At 38.4% G+C, this 24453-nt stretch overlaps 1 long non-coding RNA gene and 1 pseudogene across 1 annotated transcript in view; one reads left to right on the top strand and one right to left on the bottom strand.

Annotated features, from left to right (window-relative positions):
• Positions 1-17088: 17088 nt before the first annotated feature.
• On the top strand, positions 17089-20844 carry LOC107742367 (actin-3-like; annotated as a pseudogene).
• LOC107742372 (uncharacterized) overlaps positions 19610-24453 on the bottom strand; it is a 15714-nt gene continuing 10870 nt past the window's right edge. Inside the window, exon 3 of the long non-coding RNA XR_001640305.1 lies at positions 19610-19695. This is a non-coding gene — a long non-coding RNA (uncharacterized LOC107742372). The remainder of the gene's footprint in view (positions 19696-24453) is intronic.

The following is a 24453-nucleotide window of genomic DNA, read 5'->3' as shown; positions in this document are numbered from 1 at the left end:
ATCTCAAGATAATTCGTATGTATTTTACGTAAAATGTGGATCTATAAAACGTTCATTTACTTACGTTTTTACAGGCACTAAAACGTACTATACTGATGTATTTTCAGCATCTAAACGTACAAATAGTTAAGTATTTTCAGCATTTAAATGTACAAAACTGACATATTGACGACACCTAAAAATGAATCCTTATGAATATTGAAATCGCTGCACTCATTTTATTATTAGTTAGGGTTGCCAACCGTCCCGTATTTTGGGCCTAATTGATTTGTCCCGTACGTGACTTCCCTTGTCCAGCTTTTTGACTGCTATGCTGATCTAACCACTGACTGATACAACAGCAGCGGTGCTGATCACTTGAGAATGATCACCGATACCTGTCATCATCCAATCACAGCCCCCCTCACGCAGTATACGTTAAGTAAATCAGAAATCGTGAACATAACTGTTCGAGGAAGGCTGCGCAATCCTCTGCCGGCTCGTCGCTCCCGCCTCACAGCAAGCGGCGCTCGCGCTAACGCCAATTCCGGCCGTGTTTTGACGAGCACAGAACACTGTTTAGAGTCCCAGCCTCAGAGGAAATAAAGAGCAGTGGATTTATTTATTTATTTACTGTATATTGCTGCTGCTGCCACACAGATCTAAAATAAACATGCGATTTCCCAGCTCTTTACCAGACATAACCGACTGTTTTTGTAACTCGTGTGTTTTTAACGTAAACTTGTGTGTGAATGAGAACTTAAGTTTAGTACTCACATGCTGTGACAGCCGCTTTCTGTACGTGTGCACTCAGAAAACCCATATCAGAAGTTTAAACTAATATTGTTTAAAACGCATGATTTCTAGTGATGTTCGATTCTTGAACGAGTCGTTCTTTTGAGCCGGTTCTCAGGAAGTAAACGGTTGAGCCGGTTCACAAAATCGAACGGAATCGAACTTTAGTTCCGGGTTGATGATGCAGGACACACAGCCGAAGTAGCACGTCCGACTCAAAAAGAACCGAATGAGCCGGTTTAACAAACTGTCGAAGTTTGCCGAGGATTCTGACGAGTGAGTTGCACTGCGTGTGTATCACCTTGATGGACTCAAGTGTGGACTTGAACGAGCCTGATACATAAAGTTTCTATATAACAAACAAAACATAGGCTACTGGAGATATGCTTATATAAGTTTAGTACTCACATGCTGTGACAGCCGCTTTCTGTACGTGTGCACTCAGAAAACCCATATCAGAAGTTTAAACTAATATTGTTTAAAACGCATGATTTCTAGTGATGTTCGATTCTTGAACGAGTCGTTCTTTTGAGTTTGCCGAGGATTCTGACGAGTGAGTTGCACTGCGTGTGTATCACCTTGATGGACTCAAGTGTGGACTTGAACGAGCCTGATACATAAAGTTTCTATATAACAAACAAAACATAGGCTACTGGAGATATGCTTATAAATTGTTTTATTAAAAAGCCCTGGATTTTATTAAAACATGGAAAAACCTGGATTTTAGCACGGTTTATTTTGCATGCAGATCATATTTTAAGTTGTTTAAACGAAATCAAGGAGTTTATATGACAGGTTTATTCTTTCTTTATACTTTAGACATGTAGAACATATCCGCGTTTGTGCATCAGTGTCTGTAATGTGTGCTGAAGGTGCGAAATTTTTAGGAATCTTATCTCAGTTGTAGGTTAGTCATATCTGACATAAAGGATCCGCGAATGAAACTGTAGCCTACCCACTGACACCATTTAACTTAAGTGAATGAAAGGCAATAATCAGCTATGTGCATTCACACAAATAACTTTTTATTTGAATGTTTCAATATGTGTTGACCATAGACTGTATTATGTTAATTAAAAATGTACATTTACCCTTAATACTTTGGATCTGTGTAATATATATATATATATATGTGTGTGTGTGTGTGTGTGTGTATAAATAACTTTTCATTTGAATTTTTCAATATGTGGTGACACAAATGACTTTATTTGAATGTTTCATTTATACAACATGGCACTGAGTTGTTAGAAAAGAAATGCGTAGTGATATCATTGCTTGATGACGCCAGGAACCGATGAATCGGCTTTTTGAAACGGTTCAATGAGCCGAACTGTCCGAAAACCAGTTCGCGGAAAAGAATCGGACTTTGCATCACTAATGATTTCACTGCGATAAACATGATAATCAGAACCAAAACAGGTACGAGCTGTAATGGCGCAGCTCTATACTGGTAAAGGGGGCGGGTAGCAGCAGCTCATTTGCATTTAAAGAGACAGGCACGAAAAACAGCGTATTTCTGCTCCCACTCAAAATAGGCATTTTCAAAATGATATAATAAATGATCTGTGGGGTATTTTGAGCTGAAACTTCACAGACACATTCTTGGCACAGCAGAGACTTATATTACATATTGTAAAAAGGGGCATAATATGTCTCCTTTAAGTAACTAATAGCATAATTCTTAACCTTGGACCTTATTCTTGAAACACAAAATGACCAATAAAAAGGTATCAAGCACCAAAAGCAGACCATATTAAATCTATAAGCTGTCTTTAATTGAAAAATACGGATTTTCATGCATACTATATATGTGTGTGTGTGTGTGTGTGTGTATACACGACCACTCACCCCCCAAATGTGTAGTAAATGCTGCTCCACCTGAAAATACCACATTTAATAACACGTTTTTACTCCAAACTCAATTCATAAGGTCAGTCGAGTGTCTGAAATAAATCCTTCTGTGAGATTATGTGGCTTCTTACACAGAATAAGGCACGCAACATATTTCATAGTATTCTAAGCAGTGATAAAGGCTATGTCGATTAGCATTGCATTATTATATACTTTATTATAATACAAATTATAATAAGATGAACTTGGATAAACCATATATTGTCGTAGTCGTGTGTTTATTAGCCACGTTGAATTAATGAAAGCAAATCTTCTGTATATTCAGCAATAAATTTAGCAGCGATTAATCGTGCAGCCCTACTTTAAACCTTAAAATAAATAACATTTCTGCAATCGTTTAACCTTTACTTGTCATGTAATGTTTACTTTGTTTGCCATGGGCCACAAAAGGCGCTTTCTCCAACATGCTGTGACTGACAATAGAACTATACAATACACCAAAAACGCAACATAATTTAGCTATGAAATGAAACAATTTTATTCGTGCGCTGTAATCCAAATCTTCCGAATCCATACGACTGCGAGGAACAGACCCAAATCCAAGCCTTTATTCGGCGATCTTCATTTCCATCCCAAGCAGCGAGTCCAGTGACGGTGAACAACAGCAAAGCCCGCGCCGACTGACGCACACTTTACAAATTCAAATGTTGCCGCTTCAAGAAATGACAGGTTTTACGGCAGGATAATCGAACGCTCATTGGCTCTCGCCTGCATTTGTCACAGATTGCGACAAGCCGTGTTTCTGGTGAGGTGTGTTTGAATGATGCGCGCGTACCTTCACGAGTTCACGGAGTGGATCGGGAAAATTATCTGGATAATATTTTCAGCGATTAACAACATAAATTCTGCTCTGCACCTCACACAATCCTACTGTGTAGGTAGGTAAACCTAGTGATGGCGAAGTAAAGCGTTCTGAACCAGCGAAGCTTTCAATACAATTGTATCGGAAAAAGGTATAGGCCTATTACTTGAAACTTCTCAAAGCGGTTTATTCTGCGGCCATCTAGTGGTCATAAAAATGACTAACAACTTCCAAAGTGGTATGTTCCATTACAGCCGCTGGTTTCACATCTGGTTCCACAACTGATTCTTTGTTTTATTATATTTTATATAAATAATGTTTATTGTTAAAGTCATTCATTTGTGTCGGTGTACTGGCACTAAAATAAGTAAAATAAATAAAACATAAATTCATAAATTAAATCTATGATCTGTTTATTTTAACTCTGCCTCAGTCCAGACTATTTCATTTTGAGCTCAATATATAGGCTACATTTCGATAAATAAAAAAAAAAAGAAACAATGCTAACACATTAAAATGTAACATAATGTAAAGGAAACAGCACTGAGATCTGCTTCGTTTGAACCAGATACTGAAGCAGTCACGTGGTTTTCAGGCGAACGAAGTTTCGGCCGTCATAAATCACGTGCTTTTCTCAAAACGAATCAAGCTCCGATACAATGCATGAGGCTTTATACTGTACAGAAATAGTTATGTTTACGTTTAGAGGTAGGAGTGGGATTAGCGACTATACATTTTTTTAATGCTATATTGTTATTAAAATGGTTATTTTCCTGCATATTTCGGTCAATTGCGTTTTATATCCTTTTATATTTGCTATAAAATGGGTAGGTAAAGGGGTCTAAAAATCTAAATTGCTTATTGATAAAATGATAAAAATGCATATTCGCTATAAAATGGGTAGGTTTAGGTTTGGGGGTAGGTTAAGGGGTTTAAAAATCTAAATCGCTTATTGATAAAAAATGATAAAAATGCATTGATACGAATATCGTAATGATATAAAATAGGGCTAGGACAATAAATCGATGCATCGCATTCTGCATCGATTCTGAGATTTTCCGAAGGCATCGCGATTCTCTCTTGAATCGATTCTGAGCTTAGTTTTTAACAGCAGATGGCACTGCGTGCTGTAGAAATAGCCGTATTCTGCTTGCTTCCAGTTCCTTACACTTGCCCCACTTGTAGAGAATCACGATGCATTCCGAAAATCTCGGAATCGATCCACGAATCGCGATGCATCGATTTATTGTCCCAGCCCTAATATAAAAGATACGTAAATATTTTAAATTTTTTAGCTAAAAATACGTAACGATTTGTACGTATTAAATGTTGAAATACGTCTAAATTGTATGTTTTAGCGTCAATAAAAATGTACGTTTTGTGCTTGTAGATGTTACGTATTAATACCTATGTATAAACAATGAGACCAGGCTGAATAGTTACTACACTAAAATGATCTAAACTAATGGTTAAAGTAATTAAAGATGCTATGAAATTCACCCTGTTTTCTAAATGCATGTAATTGACCTTTGCTGTGAACAATTTATTCATGCACGTTAAATTTTTTTTAAGCTTAAAATGTTTAATCAGAATTTCATAACCATCCACTTCAACATCAGACTTCTCTCTGGTGACGTATACCAAAATTCATCAATCATTTAGTCAGCTTAAACCCTTTCTAACAATTGACTGTGAGCACAATTAGATCTGCCTCCTTCAAATCAACTGATGGACAGAACAAAGTCTTGGCCTACATTTTTTTTCTTTTTCAACAAACCACTACATATGTCACAATATGAAAGAAAAGATCTGTTGCTTCTAAAATGAAACTTCAACACAGAGTTGAGAAATTAGTTTAATGTTTTCTGAGATTACACTTGACTCCATTTGTGATTTGCTGTTGCAAATCTGCTTGTTATCTTGACAAGAAATGCTCCCCTTTAACGATTTTGCTCAAGCTTCCATGTTCCTCACAGATATTAATCACTGGAAGCACGCACAGATATTTGAATATGGTAAATGTGTTATTTCAACATGCTCTTCCCTCGAGCAGAACACCTGACCCAAATATTCCATCCATTATGGAAATATCATCTCTTTTTGGAAACCTTAATGTTCACAGTACTGGTTCTGTGGCTATAGCTGGTCAAACTCATTTTTCATCATATCTGTAGACTGATTCCTCATTCTGGCCTCCTGGAACACAGACTGAGAGAGAAGGAATGAGGAGCAGAGACAGAGAAGTGAAAAGAGAAAATAGAGAGAGAGAGAGAGGGAAAGACAGGATCAAAATTTCCAGACGTGTTTTGCCAATCCCTGCTGTCAACCTTCAATTGCCTTTTTAGGCATTGCAGCATGCATTAAAGGCATAGGTGGGACGAGGGTAGTGCTTACCTGTAGTAAACACAGTGGTCAACGGGACAGCTAATTAGATCAGGGGATCCTTGTGGCTTCCCCCAGCTTCATTCACACAGTCCTAAAGTAAAACAAGGCGGCAGCTAATTGGTTGGGACTGCCAGCTCCAAGAGGGAGACCTGTCTGTCATTACCTGGCCTGTGCTTCTGCCTCTCTCTTTACTTGGGTGCCCCTTCCATCATGCCCACAGACTGGATTTCCTTTTTAGGGCATAGCTGTCAAAGACCTGGAGCAGGCTCTGGATTCCCCTAGCTTCCTTTCTTATTCAGTTCACCCCGTTTCCTTCTTCATCCCTCTCTTCCTGTCAGAATGTGTCGAATTTTCTTTGTTTATCAACAAGCATGCTACCAAACACATTCTATACAGTAACAATTCATGATATTTGATGCCATTTTTAGAATTGTATTTAGACTGAAAGACTTCTCTGATTCACATTCAATTGAAGAAGCTACACTGGCATAGTAAACTGCTTTAATCATCAGAAGACCGTTTTTTCTTCCAAAACACTAAACGGCAACAAAACCCCCAGATATAAAAAAAAAAAAAAACACCTATGAACTGCAAAATAATGGTGTGTTCAAGTCATGTCAGAAAAGATCGTATTCGTGAGTTGAACACATATGAACGGCACCACAATGTCACAATTACGAGTGGGGATTTTTGAGTTTCCGAGATGAGAGCGTATCATTAAGATAAGATGGTGGACACAAAGGATGCAGCATCTGTAGTTGTTGGTTAATTTGTTAAAATGTATGAAATTAATATTTTTTTATTTACAGTAAAACTAGTTGCATATACAAAATGTATTGAACAACATACAATTACAATATCATATATAACAATTCAGTTTACAGTTTACATCTTTAGAAAATTTAATTACAACATAAGCAAAAGCACACCTGACCTGATGCACAAATTTATTCATAATTTTGTAGAAGTAGAGTTTAAAGAGCTTGCTGTATTTTTTGTAGAAAATGTGCATTGCCATCTTGCTCTGACCAAAGTTATCTGCACCTGACATCATAATTGCAATTTCCCAACTTATAAAATACAAACTTCCCAGGAAGACTTGAATACACCAATAGTCCTGATCCATGAGGCCAGTGTGCAATAACAACAGATTTAGAAGTCATTTATCCTAACATGTAATTATTTTGATGATTCTAAAAGTATCACAGACATTCAGAGAAAACATGATTTGATTATGATTATTCAAGTGATTAAATCAACAGTTTTTCTGTAACTGTCAAACAAGTGGAATGATAGTATTTGGGGTAAATGGTCGCCCTGTTTAAGGGGCTGAAGGAGTGAAAACCACTATGGTCAAAAATGCCACCAAAACACAGTTAGATTGGTCCAGGAGGAGGAAGTGTTTTCTATAACTAAGAAGGAACAGACTGCAGCAATCATAATGGAGATTCAAGTCTGAAGTACACCTATAAAATCAATGTACATCAAAATGTAAGTGAAATGTACAGAACTATTTCTATAAACATCTAGAGATAGACCACCACTGCACTTACATAATTTGTAATCAAACCAAACTTATCAAACCATTTCTTTGTAAACAAATTGTTGTTTCATCAATATTCAACAAGAAAACTCTGACTGTACTTGACCTTGCAAATGAATATTCCATTTAAACATTCATAACCTCCGTCCAGACTTTACATGACAATGGTTTTCCAGAGTGCTCTTTTTCCTTTCTAACAGACAGCAATATTTAGACACAAAAGCAGGTGAAGAGACGTCAGCCCTCATCCAGTAAACAGAGCATCAGCCAGTCAGTCATACATAAAGAGTGGTGGTGGGATGGGCACACACTGTATGAAGGCAGACCCTCCCAGACTCGGCCTGTAATGAAAAAAAAAATGCTTTTTCCATGGCTTAGCAAGATTAATGCTGCAGTCACGGTACCCTTAAAGGCCTCTGACTGACCCTCTGTTGCCTGCGGCAGTTGGCTTGGCTGTGTTTTTAGGGAGGGAGGGAGGGAATGAAATGCTGCTGAAAGAGAGGGGATCAGGGGGGAGAGGCTTTCCAGTTCAGAGATGGAGCTAAAAGAGAGAGAGGCCAGGCATAGGGCCAGCCAGAATACTAAGCATCTCAATTTCAATTCCCCATAAAACAGCAGAGCCCCGAAAAACAGGCGTGCCTCCCCCTTTTTTAATTGTTCAAGCACTGGAAAGAGAAAAGATCCTATACTTACCAGAGAAGGCGTGTGAAAAGCTGGTTGCATTACAGTCAAAACGTAGGTCACAATATGGAAGATTCAGCTTTAATAAAGTCTGAATATGAATAATTAACAGCATTAAATCCTGAATGACATGAATCAAATTAGTTGGCTTAAAATGCTAATTCCCCACTTGAATGCGCGATTCCTACATTGCAAGTCAGTGAGTTTTAAAGCTTTCTAAATATCAGCAGCCTTTATGTTCACTTTGCTGCCTCATTACACGGTTAACAGGCCCGAGTATTCCAGCTGTGCAAAATGTGCATTATGTAACATGAGGAAAGGGGGGTGTTATTCCTGACCTACATTCTGTATGTTGGGAACGCCTGCACTGAGCGATGTTGTGAACTATAGTCCTCATGTTCAATCTGTTTTTAAACACAGTTTAGTCACCTTAAACAGCATTTGGGGGCCTTCAAAACAAATGTCTTATTTTTGGATCCATGAAAATATTTTTCTTATGTTCTACAGTTTTAATAGAAACAATAAGGAAATAGAATCTAATAAGGTTAAAATATACATTTCCCAAGATGTTTCTAAATTCTGTACACTTTGCTCGCATACATTGAATGGTTAATGCACATTTGAGTGGCTGTTGACTGATACAAGGGCTTAACTCTTAATTACAGGGTCATCAGGGTTAGCTTTCCATGAGCAAATAAGATTTAGTTACATAAGAGCTGCAGGTAATTCTAGTGGTGCTCAGGGAACGTCTTGCTGTGCCTCCATAAAAGTAGACTTTGACATGGGCAAGCATTCACCCAAAAACCACTGTTTCATCCCACAATGTCAAGTTGATGATTACCATGCATATGGGCTCAACCATACCCACCCTAACAAAACTTTTGAGTCAAGAGTCATGGGCACAGTCTATAATTTTCCTCTCTAAAGAACAATTGTGGCACTGGGCACAGTGAACACACTGAGACCTAAACATAATTCAGACTGGATCTTTATTGACAAATGTGGTCACTCGCTTTTGTTTTCTCAGCCAAAGGGAGAGGGGAAATCTTTTGTGTCCCTCAATCTTAAACATGAAACTGGTTCAGTCAATAATCAACAAATAACAATCTGCTGAGAGGAATTTACCACCTCGTAAACCAAAGGAAAAGCTGCTGTGGCCACATCCACAAGTCAATTCTGAAGATACTGTATATGGTTCTGCTACAGCACAATGACATTTTCTCTTGCAAATCCAGCTGACGGAAGTGACCTCGAACTCCTTTAAAGATCTCAGCCGCTGAAAATCAATTAGCATATTATGTCATGGAATTTTGTGGAGAAAAGAGAAACCAGAAAGAAGTCAGAGCTTACAAGGCAAGAGTCACACGTCTTCAGTGCCCAAGTAAAACACAAGCTGAGTGTGCAATGAATGAGATGCATGCTTTGATGACTAAGTTTGGCAATCACTACCTGCTAGTCCTCTCCATATATGGAGGCTGAGAAGTTGAAGATAAAGCTACGCCCCGCCCACCAGCTCTCTACTCGTAATTGTTTGCTGTCTAAACAGTGTAAGGAGGGGCCGAGCATGAGAGTGACGGTGCGAGTATGAGAACGTGTGCTTGTTTGGGAGCGGTAGATTAAGAGTAAAAGTGAGAGAGATTTTGAAAAAGAGCGAGAGACTGTTGATAGTATATCTGGCTTAATGGATTGTGTCAAGCGTTAGTGCGTGAAAGTGCAATGTGAACGAATGATGTTGAGAGAACATGGCAAAACACAGAGAGATGAAATCAGCTATCTAAAGTTGAGACATCATCAGTCATCGTTGCCTATATATGGATATGACCTCGCTGTCATTATTTAAAACCACTTCCTTCTTACTCATAGTGAGGCAGATTTAGAGGCAAACCTTCAGTTTTTCACTAAAGAAATGAATGGGGAACACTGTTGCTTTAACTCAAATAAACAAAACAGAAATCCAACTGTAACCTAAAGGAAATACTACAAACAAATATCAGAAACATTTCTGTGTATTGTGAAAGTTGAATTGACATAAAATACTCAAATATGCAAGCATGTGTGAAGGAAAGAGACTCACATTGTGCAGTTCACTGCAGCAAACCAAAAGTAAAAACTTCTTTGTTTAATTAAAACTCCCCAGCATCTCTGACCAAGCGCTGCTTCATTCATTAGGTCTAGAAGTTTCAATCTGATTTCCATGAGAAAGTCCCATGTGACAAGTGCCTTGAATTCTTGACATTGTTACCATGTGACACACTTAAAGATTTCCTTTTACGGCGGTTGCTGTTACATCGACCAGAGGGCGAGGCCTAACAGCCAAAGTGCACAAACCATCTACAGTAAAAGCCCTTGAGGAAATAAATATGAAGAATCCTTTTGCGGACAAAGTTAGAGGACAAATGCAGCACAAGCCAAGCTGAAGTTCTTGTTATATTGTATCTTATCTCTCTCCATGAAAATTCTTCACATATCTGGTGATGTCAAGGGTTCCTATCATACTCAAATGTCAAACACAGTTTTACAGGCCTGTGTATGAAAACATTTTAATTTTACAAAAACGTAATTGTAAATTACATTATATTACACTGTTAAATGTACATTACTTGTAGAATATTGTACATTTACAAAAGCCACTCTTTCCATTGGCTATTATTCTGAGCTTTGCACCACACCTGAGCCAAAAGAGCTCCCAAATTGCTCTACAAGAAAGGACTTGTCTATTTCTTTCACGTTGCACAGTCAGTGCATTTCAAGTCACTGAAAATAAGTTAAAGACTTGCAAGGATTGTGGCAAAAGGTTACAAACAGAGCAGTCATCAGAAAACCTTAGTATGGTTTTCCTTTCGATTACTCATATTTTAAACGCTATGCTAAGTCCCAAAATGATCAGGGGTTTTTTCAGCATTATGTTAATGAGTGATGAAATGAGATGCACATATAAAACAACTAAACAAATAAATGCCTTCTGGTGGAGGGAATTATATTATTTAAAAAAAATCAGACAATACAATTAGACAATAAACATGGTCTTTATAAGCTCTTGACCAATTCTGCTTAAAGTAATAAAGCACCCATATGAGGTGGGCAGCTGTTTACAAAGTAATAAAAAAAAAAAAAAACTGTTTGTGTGCTCTAATGTTGTCTTTTACACATCAGTGAGAGTGAGGCGTGCACTGCACATGGAACAGTAAGTATGTACTATTCATCTGTACATTCCTGAGTTGGCTACACTCTCACCACACCAGAATATTTGAATGTAATTTCCTGTGTAAACTTGCAGATGAAATGACATCCCTTAAAAATTCACTTCCTGTAAGACATGCGTAGGTCATTCCCTTATTTGGCAACTAACAATGGCCTTTGGTTTTCATGCGGTGGAATTTGAATCTTTTAAGGAAGGAGGCTACATTTCAATGAGCATATTTACTTGACTGGGTCAGATCTGAATCTGTTGAAACTCAAAGTTAAGAAAATCTGTGTAAATGACAATTGTTTAGTAGTTAATTAGGTCGGTGCTCAGCTATTGGTTAGACTGGAAGTTAGAATGTATGTGTTGTGCACTGATGACCCAAACATAGGTCTCTGCCTTTATTAATGCTGGAGCTGGGCCTTGGTACAACTCACGCAGTCTAGCCAAAGATGTTGAAAGTGCCACACCTAATCAGTTTCATGTAGACAGCACTCAGGAATGGCAGATATTTCATGCACAAGAGACATTAATACGAAACTCTTGAGAATAAAAGGTCTGATGAATAGGGTAATGACAAAATGACAGCAAGCTTTCATTAGAATATTTAGATAAAGGTTCCGGTGTAGTCAACATGACTGGCATGATTTGCAGACACTAATCTGGCCTTGCTGAAATATTCTTCAAGGATCATTTCAATCTTGCATTAAGTGTATGCTATGTTGAAACCGTTCTCTGATATGTAAAATTCTATTATGATGCAGGATCTCTTTCCTGCTAGCATTACTCAACTTCCTGTAGCAGGCTTAGGCGATGCTGCTTGGCACAGTAATCTCTCCCATGCTGGTTTAAAGGCTGACTGAGTCTGGAGTGTGGACGTGCATGTCTGACTCATTCCAGGGCCAATCCCTGCTCAGCCCTCCTCTCACAAGCAGACAGGTGGTGGAGGGTAGATTAACAGGCCTAGGGTCCTGGTCGAAAAGCAGATATTGCTAGAAACTGACCGATATGGTAGTACCATCTCACATGCCCCTTTGGCTCTGGGTAAATCCCAATGCATTTGGAGAGGAAAATTGCAGGCCACACAGTAGTGGAACCAAATGCATTAATCCTACGTTCCAGTATGTCAACTGATCATAAGCATGCATTGATAATGCATGGGCTTACAATGGTAAATAGGCATTTTATGCAATCTCTGAAGAAATGCTATCAATATAAGTTATGAATATCTCAATAACAGGGAATCAGTAACATTTTTAATCTCATTAATAGCCCGTTAGCAGTAGTCAATGTGGGGTGGTGTGTCAATCATTGACGATTTTTATATTACTCAAGAGTGATATTTGTTAATTTTTCTGTGACCACCCATGCTTAACATCCTTTCGTTCATGAACAAAATGCCTCAGGTGAACTAATTAATTCTGTTTACAGCACATAGTGTATGTGGCTGTCAAGTGATAGAAGAACAAAGACCCAGTCCCACTACCTCAAGTAGTCATCAATAATTTCTCATGATTTGTCTTTGGCTTCATTATCATAATTTTCTAACCCGGAATATGATGAAAGTTTGCACAAATAGACATACTGACATAGACATCAGGTAATTTGGTCAGGTAAGTTATAAAAATGACTTGAATAAGGTTTTGTTTATCTTCCTGTATGAGATTCAAAGATCCAAGGCATTAAAATGATCAGATTTTTACATCACTACAGTGAGTAGAACTTTTTTTTAAAAAGAGAGTGCATCATGTACACTGTAAAAAAAAAATGAGTGTAATTATAACTGTAAAATATTGTAAAAACGCTACAGAAAAAAACAGTTAATAGTTAACAGTAAGTTCCCATACTATATACAAGGAAAAAATTAAAAAGATCTAACCAGACATTTCATGTAATTTTACAGTACAATACTGTTAATTATACCATTTTTAGAAGTAAAAAAGAATAAATCAATGTATAATTTACAGTCAAAAACTGTAAACTGATATTCCCAGAATTCCCTGCATGACTCCACATTTGAAAGTATTTTGTTTAAATAATCATGTTTCTCAATAGTTTTCGTTATCAGTTATGTACATTTGGGTTTTAAGTGCCATGTGTGACAGTGTTTTGTGTTTGTGTGAATGACTCGGTCTACCTTCTATATATACTTCAGCTTGTGGAAAAGCTACTTGTGATGAACTTTCATGGCTTTCTCTTTTACCATCTGCATTATTATGGTGGTTGTCAGTATATGTACTCCACATTTGAAAGTATTTTGTTTAAATAATCATGTTTCTCAATAGTTTTCGTTATCAGTTATGTACATTTGGGTTTTAAGTGCCATGTGTGACAGTGTTTTGTGTTTGTGTGAATGACTCGGTCTACCTTCTATATATACACTTCAGCTTGTGGAAAAGCTACTTGTGATGAACTTTCATGGCTTTCTCTTTTACTATCTGCATTATTATGGTGGTTGTCAGTATATGTTAAGGGTACAAAACAGATTTAAGTAGCAGGAGAAACTGTTGAATTTACTGGTTTACATTCAACATTTCTTGTTTGTAAATTACAGTTTTATACTGTAAAATTTAGTTTGTTCTGTAAATGTGTTTAGAGTTTTTGTGTATTTTTTAGAAAATTATTCTAGCACATACAGCAGCCAAAATTATTTCGTAAAAACTACAGAATTTGTTTTACAGTGTAAACATTACAACAAGGTGCCAAAACATATGCAGCATTAAAAGGATAGTTCACCCAATAGTTTAAAATCCCGTATGACTTCATTTCTTCTGTGGAAAACAAAATAAGACATTCTGAAGATTTTTTTGTCTGAATGTTTTGAAGAACTGTTTTTGACCACAGAATAACGTTTTGAACCCTAATGACTTTCATTTTATGGACAGTTCTTCAAAAAAATCCTCCACAAGAGAAATAAAGTTATACAGGGTTGGGTTGACATGAGAGTTAAAAGTACCAGAATTTTCCATTTGTGCATGACCAATCTCTGCTCTACATGATGAATGGCAACAAACCCAGACTCAACAGGTATGCAGAGCTATGTTTGTCAACCTCTACCCATTAATACAGCAAAGAGGAAGTGAAGCTTTGGTATGGTAAGAAAGGACACAGTCACAACTGTTATGCTGAGGAACACAAATGAGGAACAGTGTGTTTTTTTCTTGGTCAGTATCAAATCCTGTTGCATATGGTTTGACAGCATAAACGAAGATACAAAAGATTTCTCTCTCTGCAATAGTTCAGCTCAGAATCACTTCAGAATATTTGGTTGAATGTAAAACCCCCATAAATGCATCTCAAAACAACCATTACTGCATAATACTTGAGTCAGAAACGTGTCTAATTTGTTTACATGCATATAAGGAGATGGACGAGTACATATGGATCCATTTGGGTCATAAAGTAGGGGGATAATCCAATCTCTAGTCTAAGAGGCCAGCTGGCAGTATGTGACTTCCTTTCTAGCTTGAGTATCTGGCTTTACACACCATCAAGCAACAAAGTATAAGTGAATCTAAAATCAATCGGTGGTCCTTCTGCTATTTGTGGGGGGCAAATTTTGGCCTTCTGCTGTGCTTCAATGCTTGTTTCAAGATTAAGAGTGTTTCTGTTCAACACTTAAAAGCGTGGAAGAACAAAAGAAAAGGCTAGTTTGGTGATCGGGATAGTATATTGCTGAACTGAGGGAAATGATCAGTCAGACAACAAATGTCAGACAACCAACTTTCTAAATGCAACAGATTTCACAAAAACAAGACACACCCAGAAAGTGGTCTTTTGAGAAGAACTTCATAATTATGTTTCTTATCTTGTTGCAAGTGTTGCTTAGGTATCAGAAACAAGATAAGAACTTCAGCACTCTCAAGTACAATGACAATGTCATGGTGATAGCCCACAACATAATTTTTATTGCTCTGGACATCTTATGTCATGGGGCAAGGCTGAACATCATTAGGATAGTACCTTATTTAGAGATGAATGGGAACGCTGAAGTGGGGGAAGGCAGGCTGCTATCAGGGAAGGGTGGTGGTCCTCTAGGGAACTATGGACTCACAAAAGCACATCTGCTGTAACAAGACCCCAGTCCAATCTACAAAAGTTACAAAGAGAAGCATGGCTGTTCAAAATAAAAATACCGACTGCATTGGAAGATGCATGTCACATCACATTAATCACAGTTTGGTGCCTAGTTGCTATTTGCTAATCTTACAGCAACTTGTGTGTTTAGGATGGACGTTTGGCATTCTTTGAAAAAAAAAATGCTGGGGGATGGGAGGAATAGGCCATATTGATGAGTATATGTCCTGCTTGTAAATAAAATACTTTTAGACCTTCTTACTTTTGGGCTTATATACAGTAACTATTATCTCAATAAATCTTTCAATGTCATGCATGGTTTAATTGCTGATGCTAACATTTTAATACAAATAAGTTATATTTGTTGTGCATTGTTTGAGCCATAACTTATACTCAACTTTTGATATCTAAGGACTCAATTCAGAGAAACTCATTTCATGTATTTTACAGGAAAAGTGCTCAAAACTTTAAGTGTCCTGTTAAAAATGTTGTAAATGTACTGAAGACGAAAAAACATTAATATAAGCCACAAAACCACACTATCCTTGATATCAGCAAGAGATTTTGACATAATCAGCTGTTTTTGTTTATAACTGCCATTGAAGGCCATGTGCATTACTCCCAAGTTACACATTAAAAAGTCACATGTAGCTTCCCAACATCACTGCTGTTCAAACACAGCCTTATCTATTATTCAAAACTGTGGCAACATCTGAAATATGCAAGAAATATTTTTTTATTTAATGAAGTTGACCATGCACGCCTACGCTGTTTTCTTATGCAAAGGAAACAATGTTTTCAAGATTTTTTTTATTTAATTTTAAATCTCTCCAGCGAATAAGTCAAAAGTTAATTTGTCTGTACGGATATCAATAATGTGTAATATATTTTTGAATGAGAAACCAGCCTTGCCTTGAAACATCTACATCATTTTTCAATGGTCAAGACCAAGACTTGAATGCTAACAGTTAACGTCATGTCTAATATAAACCTGGGTTAGGCCCACTTACAGCCCTCAACAACTACTATCTCTCCCTTTATCATCTTTATCAGTAACATGCACACACCTAAGCACGTAAAAAGTATTACTCCTGTGAATTTTGCGTAGGCAACTCACAATTACAGGAATGCAAGCCTGATTCAGTCCAGGTTTCACTGCACTTTCATTGAAAACATTACCTAATAAACGCAGACCAGCTAAGTTAGTTGCTTCTCTACCACAGTATACAGTCATGTCACTTTGTTATCCTCACTTCAATGAAAAATACCCCTATTTAGCATAGAGAAGCACTTGGATAACAACACATAAGTATTATGGTATTATTGTGAATACAATAAGAAGTACATGACCTACAGAGCTGCTGTGTTAGATTGTAAACACAACACAAGATCAAGGTGTCCATCACTATGACCAATACTAGCACCAATACTAGACTTTTTGAAAGACTAAAAAGAGCCTTACTGGCGTTATCACAACAAAATACGTGAATACCGAAAGCAACGTATTAAAAATCGCAAACAAAAAGGCCAATTTTGATCAAAATCGCCTAGGCCCGGCTCTTCAAATAGTCTACCTTCCCCTTCTTTCACTCTCAAGTTGCGAGAAGCAAGTGTAGCAATGTGCACGCGACAGCCGGGTGTGTGACGCTGGACCAATCAGAGCGCAGAGCTCCGAAAGTTTACCTTTTATGGCAAGAGCCGGGCATCTGCCGTCATATAAAAGAGCGCGCCCAGCTCATCAGCCTCACTTTGAGCTCCTCCACACGCAGCTAGTGCGGAATATCATCTGCTTGTAATCCATTCTCTTAAATCGACAAACCCCCCCCCAAACCTAAGGTGAGTTGATTTGTAAGCTTTTATTACGCTATTAATTCGTTAATATTAATTCAAATGTTTAATTCGAATGTACAAATGAAGCTAGATTGAGTTATTAGGCTCAGTTAACGTTGCCGGTCATTTTGCAGTTTACGTCGAGTACAAACTTTGCTTAAATGTTAGTTATTCTGTATTAACATGGGGTGATTGTTATACATGTCTGCTGTGTTATCTTTACTCTATGTACTGGATATGTCCGGTGGAAATGACTGCACCCGTTGTAAACTTAGGCACGACGTTGAATGGGTCGGTGTGAAATAAGTTTTCAACCCTTTTAACCTTAAGATGTGCCCTGGATAACAGTGATTTAACGGCTGTAAATATGACTGTACAGTTTTAAGGCTGTTGGTGAGGCATGTTGCACACTTGATGGATAGCCGGTGTCGGCATGGGAAGCTCTTTGTGCAGGCAGTGCTGCAGCAGGGTGTGACCTACTTTAGCTAACGTTAGCCGGCTAACCAGCATTCATCTGCCGCCCTTAACCTGATGAAATTAATATCATCTCTTTTGATATTTAAGTGATCAAAGACGCGTCTATCAGCTCACTTTCAGCACGTCTGACACTTTCAGTGAAAATAGCTTTTTATAGCGTAGTGTACAGCCCTCCAGTCTTTTCAGTAAGACTGAATAAGTTTATTCAAGTATTCTATTAACTATTAAAGCTTTATTAAACGTAAGGTAACGTTAAGTTAGTCGGTTTTAATAACTCGAGTGTTCTGGTTGCATCTTAAATGGTGGTTAACGTTATATTCGTGTCGGAGGAAGCAATTTTTGTATCTCCTTGATGGAGGCTTTATAATATGAACTGAATGGGCTGAGGAAGATCGTGCTTTAGTGTGAAGTCTGCTCCTGAGGAGTCGTTGAAATGACTGCAGATCTGTGACGCAGTAGTTTTGGGCAGACACCCGTCGAAATTCGGTTGTGTAACTGATACCTGGCGAGGATGGAAGCGGATGTAAAACTTCATTTGTGTAGAATTTGGGGAGTGGCCCTGGCGTGATGAATGTCGAAATCTGTTCCTTTTTACTAAACCCTACGACTCTGGCTGAGTGCCACACCGCCGGCAGCCGCAAAGCGGCTTAAACCATTGCCTTTTATGGTAATAGTGAGAGAATGCAGAGGGACTTCCTTTGTCTGGCATATCTGAGGCGCGCATTGTCACTCTAGCACCCACTAGCGGTCAGACTGTAGAATGCAGCACGAAACAGGAAGTTGACTCCACGTGGTCACATGCTCACGGAAACACTCTTGCATGGCAGCTGTGCACTTATAAACGGGTTTTCTCATTCTTTTGCAGTTCAGCCATGGATGATGAAATTGCCGCACTGGTTGTTGACAACGGATCCGGTATGTGCAAAGCCGGATTCGCTGGAGATGATGCTCCCCGTGCTGTCTTCCCATCCATCGTGGGTCGCCCCAGACATCAGGTGAGAAACGGAGGATTCATTTCAGGCTGCTTAATGAGAATTATTTTTACTTCCTAGTTCCTTTAACGTTTATCTAATTAGCAAGAGAGGTATCCTGACCCTGAAGTACCCCATCGAGCACGGTATCGTCACCAACTGGGATGATATGGAGAAGATCTGGCATCACACCTTCTACAACGAGCTGCGTGTTGCCCCAGAGGAGCACCCCGTCCTGCTCACAGAAGCCCCCCTGAACCCCAAGGCCAACAGGGAAAAGATGACACAGGTTGGTTTTTGGCTATCAAGCGATGCTTTGAAGTCTTGTCTGTCCTGTTACCTCATTTTAAGTTCTCCTGTTCATTCATTCACTTCCTCCAGGCTTTGTGTCCTCTGAGTTTCTCCTCTTTTGCTGGAAGCAGCAGGTTATCTATACTTTGCCTGCCTGTTTTGCAGTTTTCTGCCACACTCTTATTGTTTATGCACTTTTGGTTTCTTTACTCCACATTTCCAACTAACCTCTGCATGGATGTGTGGATCATGTGCTGCAACCGTTTTGAGCGTGACGTTAACTTTTCAATCCCTCTCTTTCCAGATTATGTTCGAGACCTTCAACACCCCCGCCATGTACGTTGCCATCCAGGCTGTGCTGTCCCTGTATGCCTCTGGTCGTACCACTGGTATCGTGATGGACTCTGGTGATGGTGTCACCCACACTGTGCCCATCTACGAGGGTTACGCCCTGCCCCATGCCATCCTCCGTCTGGACTTGGCTGGCCGTGACCTGACTGACTACCTCATGAAGATCCTGACCGAGAGAGGCTACAGCTTCACCACCACAGCCGAGAGGGAAATTGTCCGTGACATCAAGGAGAAGCTCTGCTATGTGGCTCTTGACTTTGAGCAGGAGATGGGCACCGCTGCTTCCTCCTCCTCCCTGGAGAAGAGCTATGAGCTGCCTGACGGACAGGTCATCACCATTGGCAATGAGAGGTTCAGGTGCCCAGAGGCCCTGTTCCAGCCATCCTTCTTGGGTAGGTGTCCTAACAAACATTACCTGCTCTGTCGGTGTACTTCTCGATTTGATTTGGAGGAGATTTGAAGAACTTTGGGTAACCGTTCATCTTCCTTTTGCAGGTATGGAGTCTTGCGGTATCCATGAGACCACCTTCAACTCCATCATGAAGTGTGACGTTGACATCCGTAAGGACCTGTATGCCAACACTGTATTGTCTGGTGGTACCACCATGTACCCTGGCATTGCTGATAGGATGCAGAAGGAGATCACATCCCTGGCCCCCAGCACAATGAAAATCAAGGTGAGCTGTGCTCTGAACTTTGACTTGCCTCTCATATCAGTCTTTGTGGCAGCTGTGCATCTTGCTAATCGTTCATCTCTCCACAGATCATTGCCCCACCTGAGCGTAAATACTCTGTCTGGATCGGAGGTTCCATCCTGGCCTCCCTGTCCACCTTCCAGCAGATGTGGATTAGCAAGCAGGAGTACGATGAGTCTGGACCATCCATCGTCCACCGCAAATGCTTCTAAACGGACTGTTACCACTTCACACCGACTCAACGAGCTGCGTGTTGCCCCAGAGGAGCACCCCGTCCTGCTCACAGAAGCCCCCCTGAACCCCAAGGCCAACAGGGAAAAGATGACACAGGTTGGTTTTTGGCTATCAAGCGATGCTTTGAAGTCTTGTCTGTCCTGTTACCTCATTTTAAGTTCTCCTGTTCATTCATTCACTTCCTCCAGGCTTTAAGCAGGAGTACGATGAGTCTGGACCATCCATCGTCCACCGCAAATGCTTCTAAACGGACTGTTACCACTTCACGCCGACTCAAACTGCGCAGAGAAAAACTTCAAACGACAACATTGGCATGGCTTTTGTTATTTTTGGCGCTTGACTCAGGATCTAAAAACTGGAACGGTGAAGGTGACGGCAATGTTTTTGGCAAATAAGCATCCCCGAAGTTCTACAATGCATCTGAGGACTCAAGTTTTGTTTTTGTTTTTTCTTTAGTCATTCCAAATGTTTGTTAAATGCATTGTTCTGAAACTTATTTGCCTCTATGAAGGCTGCCCAGTAATTGGGAGCATACTTAACGTAGTATTGTATGTAAATTATGTAACAAAACAATGTCTGGGTTTTTGTACTTTCAGCCTTAAAATCTTGGGTTATTTTTTTTATTTTTATTTTTTTCCCCTTTGTTCCAAAAAACTAAGCTTTACCATTCAAGACGTAAAGGTTTCCATTCCCCCTGGGCATATTGTAAAAGCTGTGTGGAACGTGGCGGTGCCAGACATTTGGTGGGCCAACCTGTACACTGACTAATTCAATTCCAATAAAAGTGCACATGTGTAAGACATCCTACTCCTGTGTGACTTTCTGTTTGTGCTAAATTAACTTGCTCTCAAGTCTTTCGGTAGATTCCCTCTTTAATAAAAGCAGTCTTGCTTTCCTTAAAGTGTTGTGGGCCTTCACATTTCTCAGATTTCTTCAATTAGAGCACTTGAGTGAAGTGGAAATATGAGTTATCTTGGCCTGTTAAATGTAGATTTAGCTGGGTGTTCTAGGTGTTATTTTGACATGTCCCTTACAGTGGGGTACTTGCAATGGCAGTAAATGGGGCCAATTCCTAAATGTTAAAATACACAGTTTCAAAAGTATAGCATGAGACTATGTGTGTAAACATGACTGGGAAAAAATGCTTACCAAGCTTTTCTGTGTATAGTTTTATCCAATTTTACAACTTTATTGCCATGACAATGCTATGCAATAAATCCTAAAATGACTGTGAAAGTTATGAAGTTTCAGAGGAATTAGTGTAAGTCCTTTCATTAAATTAAGCTTCACGTGTTTGCTTTCCTACAAAAAAATTGGCCACATTTACTTGCAATGCAAGTGCCTCAACATAACCTCAATTTTTTTTTTTTTTTTTTTTTTTTTTTGGTAAATTATGCATATTTATGCCTATAATGCAGAATAATTTGCTCTAATGATCTTTTGAGAATCTCGGACCAATCTAACCAAACAATGTCCACATTATCTGTTCTGCATTTCCTAAAATTACAAATGGTTTTCAAAACTGAATGTGCTTAAATGTAGTTTGAAACTGCCTTTAAGTTTCCATGGGATAAAGTTATACCAAGGCTTCAGGAGGACACCATTTAAAAAAAGTCTTGGGTCAAAAATGTCTGCCACCATGGCTGACATATAACTGTTCATGCATATAAACAAATGTATTACCAAACATGACTTTGGGCATCTAAAGTATGTAAGAATAATCAAGCTGCTATTAAAAGGTTTTTTTAATAGGTAGCTGACCCAAGGGGTTAACAAATCATTTGTAACTTCATATCTCAACTATTTAATATTAATCAGTTTCTTACGGTATCAAGAAGCGGTTGTGAATGCATAATTGCTCCTTTATATTGATAAAGTCTACATCTTTGTAAGAGCGCACGCATTATGCCACCTTAGGGTCAGATGGTGCTGCATTTTAATTTGTGCGTTACATAAGTGTACAGCAGATGGCGCTACACTCACAGTAAAGTTTAAACTAAGTTCTTGTTGCTCTGTAAGACAACAGCCACTAAATAGAGACCAATGGTAGGCGAACTTAAACAAGGTGCAAGAGACTCAGTGTTTTCTCCTGGGAAGAATAAAAAAATATATATTTTAGTAAAAGTGATATGAAATAGAAAAACGTGGCACATATCCAATTTGCGCTAACAAAATACTCTAATAAGTGGCTGCTGTTTTTAGGTTGATCCTGGTGTGCTTGAACTTGGTTATTGATGTAGTAGATACTTATAAATATGGGTGGCCTAGTTGCATATAATTTACTGCAGGCTGCTCCTCGTCTGACAGCACTTGATGAAAAATAATCAAGAGATTTTCCTGCTGTGTACATCTGTGCGAGTGTACAGCATAATACAGATTGTGCTTTAGTAATAGCTGAGGTAACTTTCGGTGTATTGAATAACATCAATATTCATTATTTATCTAACCAACATACTACCATATTCTCTTTTTAGATTTATTTTATCTGTATCTTTTATTACCACTGACCATTTAATAATTTTTATTAAGCTGGCCTTAATCTTTCATCTATTCATTAAGCAGCATTAAGAATGTTGCGAATCTCATAATCAGCCGAGTTCATCTGAATTCGCTCTCTACCCCCAACACAAGCACACAATGTCATTCTTCCCTTCAACTTAGCCTCCCACGTACATTCATGCATCCCACGGGGACTTGTGCCTCAGCAAACGCCCGCGTGCGTCGACTTGATTGTGGTGCGGTATGTTCACGCAGGAACGCAGGCCACGCGCGAATGTTCCCCTCCATTCATGATGAAATAATTACACAGAGGACAAGCCACTAATAAGTGAGTAGTGGGCGACAGAGGCATCAGCATTCACAGCGCTATTTCTCATTGATTGCGCAAATTATTCGAGAGACTCATTTAGTCCTGTCCCACAGACATGAGCATTTGTGATTGATTGCTTAATGCAAACTAGACTGAAGGATGTTTTAATTTGGTTGTGATTTTATAATGAACAGAAGCGAGGGCTGCTGCCGGAGGTGTTGTGCCTGTGATATGGACGAGCTCCAGTGTCATTAGATCCATTGTGCTCGGGGCCCCTGTAGAGCTGTGGTCAAATGAGCACTGGAGGTCTCAGAACAATTTCGTGGTGCCTCAGTGTCCGACTGAGCGTGTAGGAGGTTTTCTGCTCACAGCAGCGTCACCTCCAGGACAGACCCTCTATCTAACCAGTGTTATTTTAGTCTCATTGAGATGCTATTATAGTTTTTATAGTTATTCATATTTTGAATGTTTTATTTTTATATTTTGTTTTCATTTTATCTTTAAAGATTTTGTATCATTCTTATTTTTAAATATCTATATTTTTTATAATTTATATTATTATTTCAGTTTGAGTTATTTTAGTACATCAGCTTAAAATTGGCTTTGCAATTAGCTAAAACAATATAAGATAAGATAAAATATTTCAAATAAATATTTTTAAATGAACCACCAATGAACTTCTTATTTTATTTTTAAAAGAATTATTTTTTTTAAAGCGAATCAAATTTGTTGTCACCTAACTCCAAAATAAATGGAAATATTTCATTAAAAGCCAGTCTGTCCTATACAGGTTTTATTCATTATAATTTTAGTTTGTTAATTTTAGTTCAACAACTTAAAATAAATATAAAATGAGAAATTGCCTTGGCAACTAATTGAAATAAATTAAGCTTAAGTTTTTTTTAACATGTTAATTTATTTCAGTTAAAATTTTGTTTTATTTCAGGAACAAAATTATTATTATTTTTTTTACAATGAAACACTTTTTTCAATTATGTATTTTTTTAACAAATGAAACCTGCTGTCACCTAACTCCAATATAAACTGAACTATTTCATTAACCCTTGTGCGACCTTTTGGACATTTTTGTCCTTTTCAGTTTTTTTTAATTTCTTTTTTTTTATCATTTTGCCTGTGTTATTGCCAACTGCATAGATTTTGGCACAAGTGTGTATTTTTATTGGAATTTTACTATTTCACTTCCATTACCTTTAATAAATCTGTTTTGCACTGTACACAAAATTGTTCCTCTCAGGACCTTAAGGACAAAAATGTCCCCATTGAAACCCATTAAAACTGCTATTTTTAATCGCAGTGCCATTTAACTGTAAAATGATGCAATTTTTGTTGATAGGCTTTCATTATATTGGCAAGGCTTTAATTTTTTTTTTTTTTACCAGATGGAGCCATTTTTTCAGGTTTGGCCTATAAAGCAAAT

The sequence above is a fragment of the Sinocyclocheilus rhinocerous genome, unplaced genomic scaffold, assembly GCF_001515625.1.
Source record: "Sinocyclocheilus rhinocerous isolate Xijiao unplaced genomic scaffold, SAMN03320098_v1.1 scaffold2086, whole genome shotgun sequence".
In the NCBI taxonomy this organism is placed as follows: domain Eukaryota; kingdom Metazoa; phylum Chordata; class Actinopteri; order Cypriniformes; family Cyprinidae; genus Sinocyclocheilus; species Sinocyclocheilus rhinocerous.
This window is presented reverse-complemented; position numbering and strand designations above follow the sequence as displayed.